General features: G+C 45.2%; 1 long non-coding RNA gene across 1 annotated transcript; it reads right to left on the bottom strand.

Annotated features, from left to right (window-relative positions):
* Positions 1 to 9,036: 9,036 nt before the first annotated feature.
* LOC138119799 (uncharacterized) lies at positions 9,037 to 15,209 on the bottom strand. The gene is made up of 3 exons (XR_011155625.1): positions 15,120 to 15,209; positions 9,984 to 10,056; positions 9,037 to 9,235 (listed from the first exon to the last, which is right to left on the bottom strand). It is a non-coding gene; the product is annotated as an uncharacterized lncRNA (long non-coding RNA).
* Between the last annotated feature and the right edge of the window lie 1,458 nt (positions 15,210 to 16,667).

Below are 16,667 nucleotides of genomic sequence, written 5' to 3'. Positions count from 1 at the left end.
GCTTGTTTTCCACCTGCTGTCCCTAACTACCAAAGTGGTATCAAAGAAACCTACTTATTAGCCATGTGTTGAGAACATTTTCCAGAGGCAGCCAGAAACCTATCAGTGACAGCATTTCTATGACCTCCTAATTGTGCCCCACACAATGTGTGGCTGTTAGGCCCAGGAGGCAGCTGCATTTGCAAAGTGAGTCCCAAGTCATTATTTCCCAGCTCAGGAGTGAGCCTGGCATGTGAATGGTGCCTGTTAGGGCTCATTTTTGCAGCGATTGCAGCCGGCATCAGGCACACAGCACACTCACTGCTGCCCAGGCTCTGGCACAGCCTGTACCACTCTGTGCTGTGCTTTGAGATCACATGAAAGGATTTGTTACCACCAAACAGGACAGCCAGTGGAAGCTGAGTCCTAGGGATCCCAATCCTCTGGAAAAATCCAATATGAACAAGTGCAGCCTTTAATTTGTTGTACAACATCAACTGGTTTCACCAGATTCCCTAAACAATAATCCAGAGTGGTTGGCTTGGGCTTCCCTAGCACTGGGCTCTCTCTCTAAACGATTCCCGTGACCCCAGAGCATCTTTGTTGATGTGCAGGTCATGGAGACAGCGAGTTTGGTTTTCCTGGATTAGATAAGGTGCTGATCTGAGAGAGGGGAAATGCTCATGTAACTGCAATGACATCCAGGAGGTGTTAGAGGAGGAGCATTGCAAAACAAGAGAGGTCTTGTCACATCACCTCCAGGGTCATTGCTGCTGTTGGCAGCCAAGGCACAAAGCCTGGGGGGAACATGAGCATTGGGGAACCAAAGACAAAGGCAAGGAGAGCCACAGCACCTGGTCTGCTTCCTGCCTGAGGGCCGGGGGTTCTGACTGCTGCCCTTGGAGAAGCATCTCTGGGGGGGTCCTGTGGGTACAGGAGGCCAGTAATTGATGATTTAGTTGCTTGTTGTTCTGGTCAGCAGAGTTGGGTGCAGGAGAGCTTTTTGGCTGGAAGTTTGTCTGGATACAGCTGCTGATTATCTGGGCCTTTCACTCTGGAGGAGTTGTTAATGCTGTGGTTAAAATTTGGAATTTGTCTTTTAGCACATATTCCAGGTTTTGAACTTTTTTCCCCCAAAACTCCAACATTTCCCCATGACTTATGATGTGAAAATTCTGAAGAAAATAGCATTTTATGAACCTCCAACAGTCTTCCCACAACACACACACTTGTTTGTTTTTTGTTGTTTGGGGTTTTTTATGTGTATGAGAATGATAATATACATTAAGGGGGAGAAAATTCTATAAGACTGAAAGAAATAAAATATCATATTATCACAAAATAAATGGCTGCCTTCCATTGAAATTTTACTTAAATCAGTGTTTGTTACTGTAGCAAATTTGATTTTAAGAAATGGATGTTTGAAGCTTGATTTCCATGCACAGGTATCCTGTGTTTGAATCCCTGAGTGTGCAATTACTTAGGAGCTCCAACAGAATCAGCTTCTTCATGAAACTTGTGAGAACTTAATATTTTTGAGGCTGTTAATCTCTATATCACATGTGATTACAAGTGGTCAATCAGTACAAAAGTTTTTGGATAGGACTGTGTGGTGGAGTAGATGGATAAAGGAATTCTCATTACTTTGTACATTCAAAGAACATGATTGTGTTAGGAAATCAGGCCGATAGTACACCTTTTAAAAGTTAATTTGGCTTTCACTCCACTCAGGATGAGTTTCATGCAAGGACGTTGTGCCAGGATGTTATGCAAGACACAACCAGAGCAGGAATCCCTCCAGGCTCATCTTTTGGAGCTGCATTAGGAAGAGAACCCCCAGATTAATACTTGCCAGTGACAGATTACTCTGAAATCAACTGATCATGACAAAATGCACTTTATTCTGTATTAGTCACATACCACTGATAGCAATATTGGAGTCCATAAACATGCTTTTAATAGTCAAATATTCTGTAATGTATGCTGAGTCTCCCAGTAAGTGGAAATTAAATGGACAATTTAGTGTATCATCTCCATGCATAGGCTCAGAAGCATTTCTCCAGCAGATAAACACTGACAGCAAAGCTGTTGTTCAACAGAAAACTACAGCTGCCAGATGTTAAAGGTTTTGGTGTTTGAATGTCTTGTCCCAAAGAAAAAGGTTGACATTTGCTGTTGTACTGGCATGTGTTCTGGGGTGAGAAAAAAGGAATTCCAAATCTATTCTGAAGGCAAGAAAGGCTGGTGGGTAAAGAAGAGGACATGAAAGGCCTAAGGATTCCTGTTTCCAGGCCTGGTTTTGGTCAGTGGGATGGTTCATCTGATCCTTTTCCTCTCATCCTTGTCTTCTGTGCAGCACCTTACACACTTCTGTATCTGCAGGATGCACCAGCAGCTTGCTCAGGTACCAGCCCTGACATTAAAACCAAGTTCCAGCAAGGGGAAAACCTATTTAACTTTTCTTGGCACGACTCTGTCCATCAGTCGTTGTATGACCCTCCCTCACCTCAGGAGAAGGTTTCTATGTGTTTGCCCTTGTAACTTGTACCAGTCCTGCAAAGAGACACAATAATAAAAAGTATTAAATTGGCTTGGCATGCAAGACAGAGCACCTGTTTGTAACACTGTGGAGCAACAAGGAGTCCCCAGGCAGGTGCAAAGGAGGAATTTTATTTACAAAAACCCGGCCTTTTTATGCCGTTAGTTGGTTGTTAGTTTACATCGTTTTAAGGCACAACAAACCAAATTTAACCAAACCACACACCACGGTGCAGGCACGAGGAGATCATGCAGAATTCCTCACTTCCTCTATTCTGGCTGAGTCATTCTCCCCCAGTCCATTTCTACTTAGGCTGAGTAACAGGCCAGAGCCACGACTTTACCAGGCCTTGCCTTTACAAAGCTTTACCCATCGGTCACACCTGTTAACTCTCTGCTACCACACTGCATTTGCAGAGGAGGTTGTTAAGGAAACAAATTTCTTTTTTGAATTGTAGTCTGAACGAACTTAAACTGGAGTCCTTGAACAGTCACTGAACCTCATTGTTCTTTTTTTTTTTGTTTAAAGACCAAGAAAAGAGACTCTCTTCTCAAGAAAATTTTTAAATACAAGGAACTCCCTGCAATTCTGAAGTTCTCTCAGGTTCCAGCATCTTGCAAAAATGCTGTTAAATTCACATAATCACACAGTATTGTAGATAGAGGTCTTGGCGTACCTGTTCACATTGAAATAAATCAGGGGGAAAAACTCTAGATGGGGAAGGAAATGAAAAACAGACCCAGACAACAGTACCTAGAATATCCTTGGACAAACTGCATTCACATCAGGATTCCTGCTCCTGGAGTGGTTGGAATGGGCATTTAAAATGAAACCAGATTAAGGACCTTTGGCAGGTTTCCCCTATTAATGGAATTTCAGTTCCCAGTCCCTTCCTTTCTATCTGTGCTGTGATCTAAGTGTATTATCAAAGCTAGAGCTTCCAGTGGGAAAAAAATCTGCAAAAGAATTCCTGCAGACACAGTGAGCAAGGCATTCTCCTGTGGGGAGAATATTTACAACCCCAAATCAAAATAACTGACTTGAACCATAAAACTCCCCAACTCAAGCTTCACCTTCAACCCTACAAATGGTAAAGGTGGAACATGATGCATTTCCCACTCTCTGACTTTCAGAAAATCCATTTAAGATTCTTTGAATATATGTCCAAAGAGAGGGCACAGGAGCAACCATTAACTCCTTGTGCACTCTGGTGGCACCTGCACAGGAGGCAGCCTTACCCCAGGTCTTATCAGAGCAGATGATTAAATCCTTCTGATAACCTGCTCTGAAATAAACTCACAAGAGTCTTCCCTCTGTTTGCTCAGACTCTTTTACACAAATCCTCAGTTCATCCATAAAATCACAATGATGAGCTGGAGGTAAAAAAAAAAAAAACAACTGAATTTTTGTGCCTCCCATCTTAATATTTCAGTTTGTCCCTCTGCACAGACTTGCCTTCATGCAGACGAGCCATAAATCTGGCCTGTCACTGTTATGATTATTAGTGGTTAGACCTGATGAATATTGATATGTGGCAAGCGCTCTTTCAACATTAAATACATTTGCCAATTTTCCTCCTCCAAACTCCACCCGTTAATGCTTCATCCAATATGAATCAATATTGGTTTAATAATTAACATGTTTAAACATTTTTTAATGTATATTTCATGATGAGAAGATCTATGTTTATTTTATGATAATAAAATATTTAGAGCCCAGGGAATTTTACTGTGCTGTCATCACAGCATTCATTGGGCCCTTTTCACTCTGCCTGAGGGGGCATCTCTGGCTCCTCTCAGCACAGCCCAAGCTGAAATGGTTCCAGCTCCTTTTGCAGAAGGGCTGTTTATGGGGTCTGAAGATATCTGAAATATGTGGTGGGGCCTGAAGGGAAGGACAGCAGCATGGTTGGAGGGACAGTGCCCACTGTCAGCTCCAAACAGCCACGGAGGCGGATGGGAATCTGACCCGGAGAGACTTGGAACAGATTCAGCTTCAAAAGCAGTTCAGATTCCTGGAAAACATGCACAAAAATGAGGAAGGAAAGAGAGGGACTCAGCCTGGCACTGGGAAGGCTTTGAAGAGCCCATGGTGCTCGCTGCATAAGTGGGGGCTCACTCTTCCTCTTGAAGGCAGCGAGTTTGACTTCCCAGGTCTGTTTCTGTACTGAGAAAAGCAATGTTAAAACAAGTTCCCTGGAGTGGGAAGGTTTGGTGGGAGTTTAAAATGTCCCTGCATAAGTGAAGGTGTTTTTCTTCAGTGCTTGTGGAGCATGCAAAGGGTCTTGGCAGCCTGACAGAGAAGAAAAACACCTGTAGGGTGGAAAAAGCTTAAGAAACAGAGATCTGGGGATTTTGGTTGGCCTAGGAGGTGTCTGGCTCCTCAGATCCTACAGGACCTCACCACCACCTCACTTTGCAGAGGATAAATGCAAAGAGCACAGGCTGCAGATTCATGCCAGTGGCATTCAGAAAATGCTTTGACTTTTGCACTGACTCTTACACGAGGGTGAAATCTGCTCCAGCTTCCCAGGATCACCAGGGAATCTGAAATAATGAAGAAGCGGGCTCTGAATTCGCTAAAATCCAGGTGAAGGTTTCCTGTGAGACTGTGATTAATGTGATAAGGATGATTATGTTTATTTCCATGTATTTGTTGAGAATTATTTGACTGGTCACGGTCCAGTGGCTCCTGATGTTCCACTCCTGGGCAGCAGAACAAACAACTTGTAGTGCATCTGATCTCATCACATAGAGCACTCTCGCAGATGGGCTGGAAGAGTGCTGCAAGGAGGGCTGCTGATTGCAGGAAAACACTTTCCTTGCAAGATTTGGTGTGGAACATGTTTATTCCAAAAATGGATTTTAAAAAGGGAAGAAAAAAAGTAAAAAAAAGAAGAATGTATCAAAATCATGATGTCTCCTGGGAAGAGACTTCCCTGTCAAGGTGTGTTTGCTTGATAGCACATCCAAAAGGTAGAAATGTAATGTGGTTTCACACTTTACTTTTTGAACTCATGTAAACTTCTGGCATTCACAAAAAAAGTAGAGTTTTACAGCTTAACCATGCATTTTGTGAAACTGTTAGATACTTCATGGAAGAAAAAAAAAATCCATCAAGGGCATTAAACTGGAAGATAACACCTCTAACTCTGGCAGTCCCTGAGCTGCTGAGCAGCAGAGGCTGAAAAAGACAAGGAGAGAAATAGTGCCACGTGCTACTCTGTTTGCACTGCTTTTCCTAGTGGCAATTTTTTGGCCATTGAACTTCTAATTCTGCATTAGGTGGACTTTTCCTTTCATCTGACAAAACTTATTTTATTCTTATGAAATAAAACATGAAACAGAGCTGGGGAAAGGCCAGCTGGGGTGTTGCTCCCTAGAATTATCCTGTTGTTTGATTTGAGCTTAAGAACCTTTCTGAAAAAGAGGGAGGAGAAGATGAATGCTTGCACATCCTGTTTGACATTAGGGAACTTCCTGTGAGATTTGCAAAATAAATACATTTAAAAGACAGGAAAAAAAATTAGAATACCACCCAAAATCCCTAACAGTTTTCAAATGTTTTATTTAACTTCATTGTGGTTATTTTCCACAGCTCTGGTTAGGAGTAGCAATTATATTAATCCTTCTCCTCCAGGCTGTTAATCCTAGTAAAGCAACCTGTTCCTTGGAAGATTGTATGTTGTTAAGGATCTCCCTGAGAACATTTATTCATGCTTGGGGAGTGCATTCCTAATTCACACACACACTGTTCATTTAGGCTGAAACGTACCCCTAGGAAGGGGGACTGTGCTCAAAGCCAAGGTATCACTTAATTCACACTTAAACCCTTCAAATCAGAAGATAAAATGAAATCCAATGGAAAACTCCACTTGTGTGGTTTGGAGACCTCAGCGGAGAAATCAGTGGGGCTTTGGGTGAGAAAGTGAAGATCACTGAAATTAAAATCACTTCCTCTGAATATGATGACTCTGAGCCAGTGTGAGAGAGGCAAGACAGAAGAAGCTCTCATAGTTCTATGAGCTGGGATATTTATGCTCCAGACCTGAGTGCACGGCGTAAATCGGATGAGACAAGTAAATTGCACCCAATGAGCAGTGAAAGCAGGCAGCAGCATCCATGCGGAATCTCAATTTACACCGCAGCTGGGGTCTGGAGGAGCTGCACCGAGGGAGCAGGGCTCGGAACCACAATCTGCTTTTTCTTCCCTCCTTTTTTCTCCCAGTTACAGTGGATGTGCTCCAGTGGGACCGGCAGCACAGCACTGTGGGCTGCGAATCCCTCACCCAGGGCCTGCAGATCTGTGTCCCACATCTGAGGCTGGCTTCCACACTGTGCTAATAGCCTAGGAAATATTTACATGGGCCTCATACTCTGACATGGATTGCTGTCATTTCCATGTTAATACTCTGCTGTTCAGCAGCCAGTAACCTTTGTCCTTGTGAAATGCTCCTGTGGCTTTGTCACAGCAGAGCAGCTCAGGCCGAGCCAAGCAGAGTCACTGCCCAGTGCAAATGGCCATCTCTTCCCTGGCTCTTCCTTTTTAACCTTTTGGCAAAAAAAATATCTAAGTTTGGCTGCTCTGAGCCTGTCTAAATCTCTTCGTACATGGCTGCTTCCCTGCACCTTGCAGACCCTTCCAGCACCTCCTTCCCAGGAGATGTGTGCCCTGCTGCTACCGGGGCACTCCTGCCCTACCTGCCATGGATGAGGGATTCTCTGGGGAGGAAGCCAGGAATGGGCTCATGAGACACAGTGGGATGGTCTGTCTGCACACTAAAGGATGGGATTTGAGCAACCTGGCCCAGTGGAAAGTGCCCCTGCCCCTGGCAGGAGGGTTGAAATGAGATGGTCTTTTAAGGTCCCTTCCAACCCAAGCCATTGTGTGATTCTGTGGTTCTGTGATTCGTCTCTTCTTACTTTCAGCAGCCCAAGCACAGCTCTCCTCAGCCCAGCCAGCTGCCTAAACTCCCATTGGAACTGGGAACGAGAAACAAGCAATTCCACAGCACAATTCATCTGACTTGTGTTAGATGTCTGCCTTAGAAAGAGATGAATTGAACCCTAGAGGTGACAAGCTCTGTGCTTTGATCACAAGGGGAGGCTCTCCAGCCTGCAGGGACACAGACCTGGGAGCTCCACATACCTGTACAGAGCCAGATAAATCCCAGAGCACATTCCTGGCACTGGTGTAGCCCAGGGACCCTCCACTCTGGGGTGTGGAGCAGCACCCACGGTTGTCCCCTCCCCTGAACAGCCTCTCCTGTGCCCTGAGAAGTGTGAGGTCCCAGCTCACAGTGCCTCATTTCTCTTGATCATGGCGGTTTGCTATGACAGATATTCCGATCTGTCCCTGTATAAATCTCTTCTGAAAAGCTGTCAGGCCATGTAAGAAAGAAAGATGGAGCTCCTTCTTGCAAAGTGCTGACAGGGTGTTGTCTGTACAACAACAGGGCTCAGTGCATGAGCCAGCCACTTCTATTTCCCCACCTCTTGTCCCCTTCCTCATCTCCTCTTGCCTATGGCTGAAGCACAACAAGGCTTTGTGTTTTGATCTTTTCCTTTAGTCAATCAATAAAATGCTTTTTTTTTTTTCTTCTTGTCATACTTAAATCAGTGCTTGATTCAATTCTGTCCCTGGCAGGTGTTTGTTTATTTTCTCAAATCCCTGACTGCAAAGATATTGTTGCTCATGGACTTATTTCCAGGGAAGGTTTTATTCAGTGGCAGCAGATGTCTTCCCCTGGAAAGTACTGGTGCAGATATTGAGGGCCAACTGCCCTCGGGTTAGGAGGCATTTGAGACCAGGTCTCTACACCCTGCTCTTCATAAGTGTCCCCAGCAAGTTCCACACCCAGATTCTGCTGCAGCTCTTCCCAGGAGTCTCATCACCCACTGGTCTCCTCAGTGCTGATGCAGCTCACTGACCCCTTTACCAGAGCTGTCTGGCACCGACAACACACTCCTAAAGAAAGAAGCAGGAGAAGCCCAAGAAGAGAGAAAATATTTTTTAAAAAATTGTTCCCTGTGAGCGTGGTGAGGCCCTGGCACAGGGTGCCCAGAGAAGCTGTGGCTGCCCCTGGATCCCTGGAAATGCCCAGGTTGGACAGGGCTTGGAGCAGCCTGGGATAGTGGAAGGTGTCCCTGCCCATAGCAGGGGGTGGGCCTGGATGGTCTTTTAAGGTCCCTCCCAACCCAAACCATGCTGTGATTCTGTGATTTGACGAAATATATGAACATCAACCACACACACAGAGCATGGAGACACACAAGAATGGGGGGAGTGATGTACAGAATCACAGAATTATAGAATCATGTACTCACTAGCACACACCTACATATAAATGCAGGGAGACACTACATGAGCAACCAGGCCATAATTATTTACTGCCAAGTGGTCTTGTAAAGATCCACAGCACCCACAAAGCCTCAGTCTCATCCCCTGCCCACCCACTCAGGCACTAACTCCTTCCCCTGGAGCTTTGTGCTGTGCAGTCTCCAGGAGTGAATGTACCTGCTCTGTCTCCCAGATTTATCACATTCCAGGGCTTTATCCATACCACTTCAATGAGGTTTCAAAGGTTTCTGTGCATGTTTCAATCAGTTCAGGCATGTCAGACAAGTAAGTGCTGTGGAGGTACCTGCAAATTACACCATCTGGCTGCTTCAGTGAGCCAGACAAGAGGCAGACTGCAGGCAAAGGGAGAATCCAGACCTTAAAGGAACGAGGGAAACATAAACCAAACCATTTTCAGGGGAGGAACATTTAAAAATCACTCCAAATAGTCTTGCAGTAAAGGTTTACCCCTTTTATTAATCAAATCTGATAAGTGTGAAAGAATTTTCTTTGGAGTGAACTCAGTTCACTGGAAGATTGTTTCTAGCTTTGAGTAATGCCGGAGAATGTCCTGTGTGGCAGAATCTGCAGATTCCCAAGTTTGGGCCTCTGGGGGTAAGAAATGCTTCATAATGGGATGGCAGTGGGCTCAGTACAACTGATATAAATACATAACTCCACAGGCAGATAGCAGGCAACTGGCCTTTTTCCCCCAGACCCATTTAAAAAGTGTGTGGGTTAATTCTTATGCATGAGTCTGCATGAAACAATGACATTTCCAGCTAAAGAATGAGCTGGACAGGCTTTTTGTCTTGTGTACAGCAGTTCTAGTTCTTGTTAAAAACAGAACCCTTCATGCCACCTTTGCAAGGTGGCTTTAAATCAAAACTGGAGGATTATTATGGGAGGAAGGGGTATTTTCAGACAAAGTAGATCTTTACTTTCCGTAAGTTTAAAAAGAGTGGGAAAAAATAATTTTCTGGTAGAAAAATCAAGAGAACTAGTTCAGCTGGCTCAGACTGGGTTCTCAGACTGGAATGAATGGATAATGCTCTGACTGGGAACAGGGATCAGGGTTAGGATTGAGGGACAGAAAGAGCTGGTGTCACCACGATGCCAACTGTACCCAATCAGGAGGTCGATCGAAGATGCTCCTCTGTTGAGATGCTGATCCACACGTTTCCCTCAGCGGAAAGCTCCTAGTGGGAAGAGCAAGGAGGGGGAATAACAGTGTTTGTTTGTTGAAAGGGAAGCATGTTCCTGTTGACTCAGCCTCCATTAAATGGCTCTCATTATTGCCCAGGGTGAGCTGCTGGCACCAGCCCTGAACTGTCACCCCACTGCCATCTGGAAAAGGAAGGGAAGGGAAGTAGGGCAGGAGGGCCTGGGCGTCCATCCCTCTTCCCAAACCTCCTCCCTGAGCTTGTCTCGATCTGAAGGAGCAGTGCTGTGCTGGGAGGTGCTGGGAGCCCTGTGGCTGAGCCATAAATCTCACTCAGTCAGAGGGGAAGATTTATGCTCCCAGCCTGGGAACGACGCCCGTAGCATTCGCACACACACACACACACACACACACACATTCCCTCCTGGCAAAACACAGCAGCTCTGCCAGAATGGAGACTGAGGAGAAGGTGCAGTCCCAGGAACAGCTAAATTGCTTTCATGACTTTCCAATAGCTTTTGGAAGACAAACTGGGGGCTTGTGTTTTAAATGTATCCCAGATTTGCATTTTGATTGGCTAACAGGCCATGCAGATTCCACGGTAAAGTACTGATCTGTCAAAGGCATCTGACAGTTTTCAACAGTTGCTGAAATGGCTTTAAAACAGACCCGGGAAGGCTGGGGAGAGAAAAAAAAAAGAAAATAAAACAACCTCTGCCTGATGAGTGAGTTCTTTCATCTGCTAAAAGCTCTCCAAGCCCACAAGCCTGCAGCTGACTTTAAATAGTCAGTGGAGAAATATCTTCTGGACAGGGATATGATGAAGCTTTCCAGTAGTTTTCTCCCTTTCACTCCCTCTGTCCCTCTCTCTCTTACACCTATTTACCTTTGCTCTCTTCCTCCCTCCAGAAAAAGTCCTATCCAGGCTGGTGTTGGGTGCCCTTACTTCTCATGGAAGTCAGAGATGAGTCTCACACTCAGCATGTCATAGGGTTGAACTTCAGGATGGTCCTGCAACCACAGGGTCACCTTGTCCAGTTGTGTAACATGGATAGTTCAGGGTAATTTCTGTAATAATAAAGGGATTTGTCCACTTATGGTATCTTTAAATGAGCCACAAGGGATTTTGCCACTGGGTTGCTCTTCAGACACAACCTGTTTCTGGATAGAACCAAGAAGCAATATATTTCCTAAGGACATGGCCTAGGGAGGAATGAGCAGCCCTGAAATAGCACTTGGCAGTGAGAGATGGAGTCAGTTGCATTTACAAGAATGATGTATACTGAAAACTGGGGTTTAAAGCTACCAAAACTCCAAACTGTTTCTGACTCCAGAGATTAAAAGATTTCCCCCACTCCTTTTCCATGTGAAAGAAGTGAGCTCATCTTCGGGGGTGCCTTTTTATGGATCAGCCCGCTGACCTCTGCAGAGCCTTTGGGCCATCCCCATACAGAGTGACACAATAATGATGGATAAGCATCATCTACCATTTTTGGTGAGAGGCAGAGAAAAACATCAATGTTTCCCAGGCCTGTCCCAATACATGGAGGCTGGCTCTGCACAGACCTGCCTCCTTTCCCAGAGCAGGGAGCAGCTTCTCAACCCTACAGCACATTCCTGTCCCTGCCCCACAACCCAGCCCTGATATCCCAGCACTTCTATCCTTCCTACCTCCTCAGCATTGCACAATCTGCCCATGAGCCTGTTCCTCCTTCTGCTTCAGTTCAGTGATGAAGCATCAGCCTTAGGCAAAACTCAGCTGTGAAGAAACGATTTTGCCTTGAGGCTGCAAACCTTTGGAGACAGACATGTAGGCTCTGCAACCTCCAAAAGACACATTAACCTGCTTGGTTTTCTTCTGCTTCTCTGAGGGAAGCTGACCTTGTCTGGAGAACAGGTGCTCACCAAGCCTCTCTACCACTCCTCTTCTCAGGAGGGTGGAGAAGGGGGGAAAATAAGATGGAAAAAAGTCATGTCAAGGTAAAGGCAGTTTTTAATTAAACTAAAGCAAACGCCCCTAGCAGCAGCAAAGAAAAAGAAAAGATTTATTCTTTACTTTCCATCAGCAGGAAGTAAGGATTAAGTACATGTAGAGGATGCTCTGGAAGACAAATATCATAGCAAATGCTCCCCTTCTTCTCCTTTCTCTAAGCTTTTATTGCTGAGCAGATATCATATAATGTGGAATATCCATTTGGTCAGTTTGGGTCAGCTGTCCTGGCTGTGATCCCTCCCATAATCTTGCCCATCCCCAGCCTGCTGCTCAGGGGGAAATGTTGGAGAGACTGCCTTGGTGCTCAGCAGAACCAACACACCAGTGTGTTACCAGCACTTTCCCAGTTACCAGTACACAGCCCAGCATTGTGAGGGCTGCCGTGGGGAAAATGAACTCCATCTCAGCCAAACCCCACACAACTCATACTTGTTTCAGGTGGGGTGCAGGCCCTCTGCATGGTTCCTAGCACAAATCCTGCTGGATGCTGCTATGTGCCATAAAGTGATGTGTAAAGTCATCATAACATGGTGGCATGTGGAAAGAAGGTTGGCACTCAACTCATGTGGGCTGGGAGAGATCAGTGCTACCCCTGGATTAGCCACAATGAGGTAATTGGCTGTAGGACATCTTGGGGTGTGAATTACAGGCTGCAAGGACAGCACATTGTTGGTAGCATAGTGTGGTCCCCAAGTGCTGCAGGACTTGGGCCCTCTATGGTCCCTGTGTATGGTGAATGCTCCCTTTGTGCTTGTTCCAGGTGAGATATCCCAGAATAAGGAGACAAATGAGCCGGGTGTGGAGGTGCAGAGGAAGAAGAGCTGCAGCCAAGGGGCTCCATCCCAGAGCAGATATCCCTGCAGCAGCTGGTTCTAGCCCAGCTCTGCACAGTGATCTGTGGCTTTCCCGCTTATCTAAGCCTGGCATGAGCAATGACTGATGAATCTCTGCACCATTTGTATTTGCATGTTCTGGATGAGGACTGGGAAAAATCACCCCAACCATCGAGTTCTACACACAGTTCTGGCCTCTCTGCATCCCCCTGGGCAGCTCTGCCCCTCTCCTGTTCAATAAACAGTCCTGTCTTCCTTTATTCACTCCTTCCTCTGATGTTCTTGACTATCTAACCCAGGCATAACTGGGGATTTGCTCATCTATTTAATCCCTAGCTAAGGCCATTGCAGTTGTATGTTAAGAGAGGAAAGTATTTTACTCAGTGCTTTTTCCCTTTCCCCAGGCCTCCCTCCAGAAGGATTTCCCTTTGACCTCAGCTAATGAAATGATCCAGATCAGTGACTGGGGAAAGCACCCTCAGGACAAAGTTCAAGCCTTTTTCTTCTCAACAGGCTCTCTGTGACAGTTCCTGTTCAGCATTTAGTAGGTATTTATTATTAATTTCCCATCTCTATCAGAGATGGATGTTCTTGGAGCTCATAGATGTTTTCCACTTGGGAGGAAACTGGACATCTCAGTGGGTTAAACACAAAGATGAGGAGGAGGTTGGCAGGAGAGGACAATGTGACTCCCACGTGTAATTCAGCAATTAGAACTGGATTGTTCTTTTCTTGTTCTTTCCTATTCTCCCCTTATGCCTTGGTATGGTCATTGCTAGCAATTTGTGTCATGGCATCCTGGACTCCCAGGTTCCACAAATCCATCCATTACCGCCTCCAGAAACAAATCCCATCAAATCACCAGCTTATAAACTGCATTTCAGATATGTTACATGAGCACTGATTGCAAATCTGAAGACATTTCCATTTTGCCTGAGGCAAAGTTTTTTAATTTAAAAAAAAGAGTCCTGTCAGGGTCTGTGCAAAGGCTCTTTAGATATTCCAACCAGCACAGTTTATTTAAAAATTCAATAAGGCAATTTTCATGGCAGCAAGGAAATAGAAACAGTGCTGGTGTCTGCACACCCAGTGAAGAGGAAGAGGCAGCCAGGATTTCATCTCCCAGATCCACTCAAGCCAGACTTTGCTGTTGCCTCATTCTAACAGCCAAAAACTGAGGTACACTTCCTGCTTGACAATTAAATTTTTCCCCAACAGCAGAACAAGGATTAGGGAGTGACAAGCAGGAATGGCCTTTTTAGAACAATCTGATGCCCAGGACAAGTATTACCAGACCTGTTTCTGGACTTCATGAGGCTAGAGAGAATACCTGGAGGAAGTGTCTTGGTTTGAAGGACAGGTGTCTGCTAAGGAAGGCAGGAGCCTCCCTTGGAATGGAAAATATGACCCCCTTCCCTCCAAATTATTATAACTTTGAAACTAAGGGGCTTTCAGGCAAAGATATAGGAAAAGGAATAACAGTTCTTTACTAGTGTATATACATATATATATATATATATAACAAGACAAACAAAGACAGAACCCCACAGCGGTGGTGAATTCTTCCCACAGCCACTGCAGCCTCCTTCCCCTCCGAATGCCGAGAGCAGGGAGGAGCTAGCAGCTGCCCCAGCCCCGTTTTTCCCAGCCCAGGTCTCGCAGTATCTCTGCCCCTCCGAGAGAAACCCTCAGATAAGAGGAGTGCAGCCAAGTGCTATTCTCCTCTGAGCTTGGCAACTTCTTCTGTCTCTCCTAAGTACCAGGTCGTTATTGTCTCTTAACAACAAAAATGGGAGAAAATTCCCTGAAAGAAACAAAAGGAAGGATCCTAAACCCCAAGAGGAAGAGAGGGGTTAACTTTGCATAGACACAGCCCTGGGAAGAGGACAGAAGGTAAGTAGGATGCATGTCAAAAGTGGTTGTTCTCTGCTTTCTGTGAACCATAAGGGCTCCTTGGGAAGCAGAGACAAAACTGAATTGCTGTTTATAGATCAGAGGTGAAAAAACATCCCTGGCTGCTCTAGACATAGAAAGGCATTTCCTGCTGCCTTATGGCCCTTGCTGTCTGCCAATCTGTCCTCAGCCAGGCATAGATAACCATACCATCCCCTTCCCTTGGCATGGCATCAGGACGCAACTAAGTCCTGACTTTGAAGGTTTGGAAGGTTCCCATCTTATCGAGAAAAGAAGCAGCCAGAAATTACAGATGCTTAGAGGAGAACGGAGACCTCTGTCAGCCATCCATCCCCTGGAAAGCTCAGCCCCAAAACTCACCCCATGAGCAGTCACCTCTGTGACTTCCCCCACCTTACGCATTCAGGTCCCAGCTCCCTGGCAGAGGAGCTAAAGGACACTCTGAGCCTGCTGCTAAGGAGATCATTAAGGCAATCACATGAACCTTTCCAGTCAGAAGGATGAGGTGGGGTTTTAATTAAGGTAATTATACTCAGCTGGATGGGCTATTTGCAGAGGCATTTAAAGCCTCTAGGAGGGTTTAAAGATAGTAATACTGATAGAGCACAGGAAATCTACTGCCTGTGTGGACCACTGGACTGGGGCTGCTAGCACTGCTGGTGTCCTGCTTGAGAAACCTGAGGCTGGATTGGAGAGTCAGGTGATGCTTTGCCAGTGGCAAAGTCAAGAATGTCCATTCTAGAGAGGACGTGGCTCTCTCAGGTCACGGGAGGGAGTTTTCAGAGCGTCAGCACCTTTTTCCTCTCAAAAGAGGACAAAAACTTTTAACTGCCGAAATGTGAGGATAGTAATTTGTGGGGAGTGGCCGGTATCTTTGTCAGGTCAGTTGGCATTTTGTGTTTGAAATGGAGTGATTTGGGTTAGGTTTTTTTCCCCCCTTAAACTCTTATAGTGCAGTGATTTACAATTTCTATATGAAAAGTCATTACAACTTGAAATTGGGAACTTGACACTCTGACAGTGTCACACTTCTGACAATTTAAAACTTGTAAATTGTAGAAGAAGGGTCAGAGCTGACCCCGGCCTGCAAGAAGATGGGATTTTGACAAGCCAGTGCTTTCTTGTACAAGCTTCCATGGGAATTTTCTAAACAGCCCTGATTGTGCCCACTTTATTCTCTTTTTCACTCTTTCTTACTAGAAGTCACACCTATCACCCCTAGCTAGAAGCCTGTGCTACTCTTCCTTTGTAGCAGCTTTGGGGAGCACTGGTGGTCCCCAATGCTCATTCATCTCATTGTTTCCACCTCCTCAGTGAGCCAGAGTGGATCAATGTGACTTCCACTTCACCCCTTCCCATTTGGTGCTGCCTCTCATTTTGTTCTCCTTTTAATGCCATCTTTATTGCCAGGCTGTTCTAATGCTGCTGTTTATTTATGGCTGTTACTGAGATGATGCTTTAATTGTCGGATCAGCGCCTCCAGTCCATCAGGCAAAGGAGCAGCTCTTTATAAACATCATTTTTTCTTTAGCTCTGCCACATGCAGACACCACACACACACAATTAGGAACAACAATGGTGCTATTCCAAATGAACCCTTGTGCAGCTCTTTGTGATTTTATCCCGTTTCAGAAAGAACAGCCTTTGAGTCTGTTTACTGTTCTTTCTGCACTGAGCATTTTGCTTTGTAGATCCAGAAAAAGGAAATTCAATTAGAGGAGTATTCAGGATGGTTTTTATATATATTTTCTACCAATTAGCATTTTATTAAGGCAGTTAAATTGCATTTGCCAGAGACAGACACAACCCATTGCAGAACATTATTTTAAGATCCCATTTCTTTTTTTTTTTTTTTTTTCCATCTTGCAGGCTGAAAATGAAATCAGGGAATGATTGATTAATTATTAA

Source organism: Aphelocoma coerulescens, chromosome 17 (genome assembly GCF_041296385.1).
Source record: "Aphelocoma coerulescens isolate FSJ_1873_10779 chromosome 17, UR_Acoe_1.0, whole genome shotgun sequence".
NCBI lineage: Eukaryota > Metazoa > Chordata > Aves > Passeriformes > Corvidae > Aphelocoma > Aphelocoma coerulescens.
Note: the sequence above shows the minus strand (reverse complement) of the source record. Positions and strands in the feature narration are given on the sequence as shown.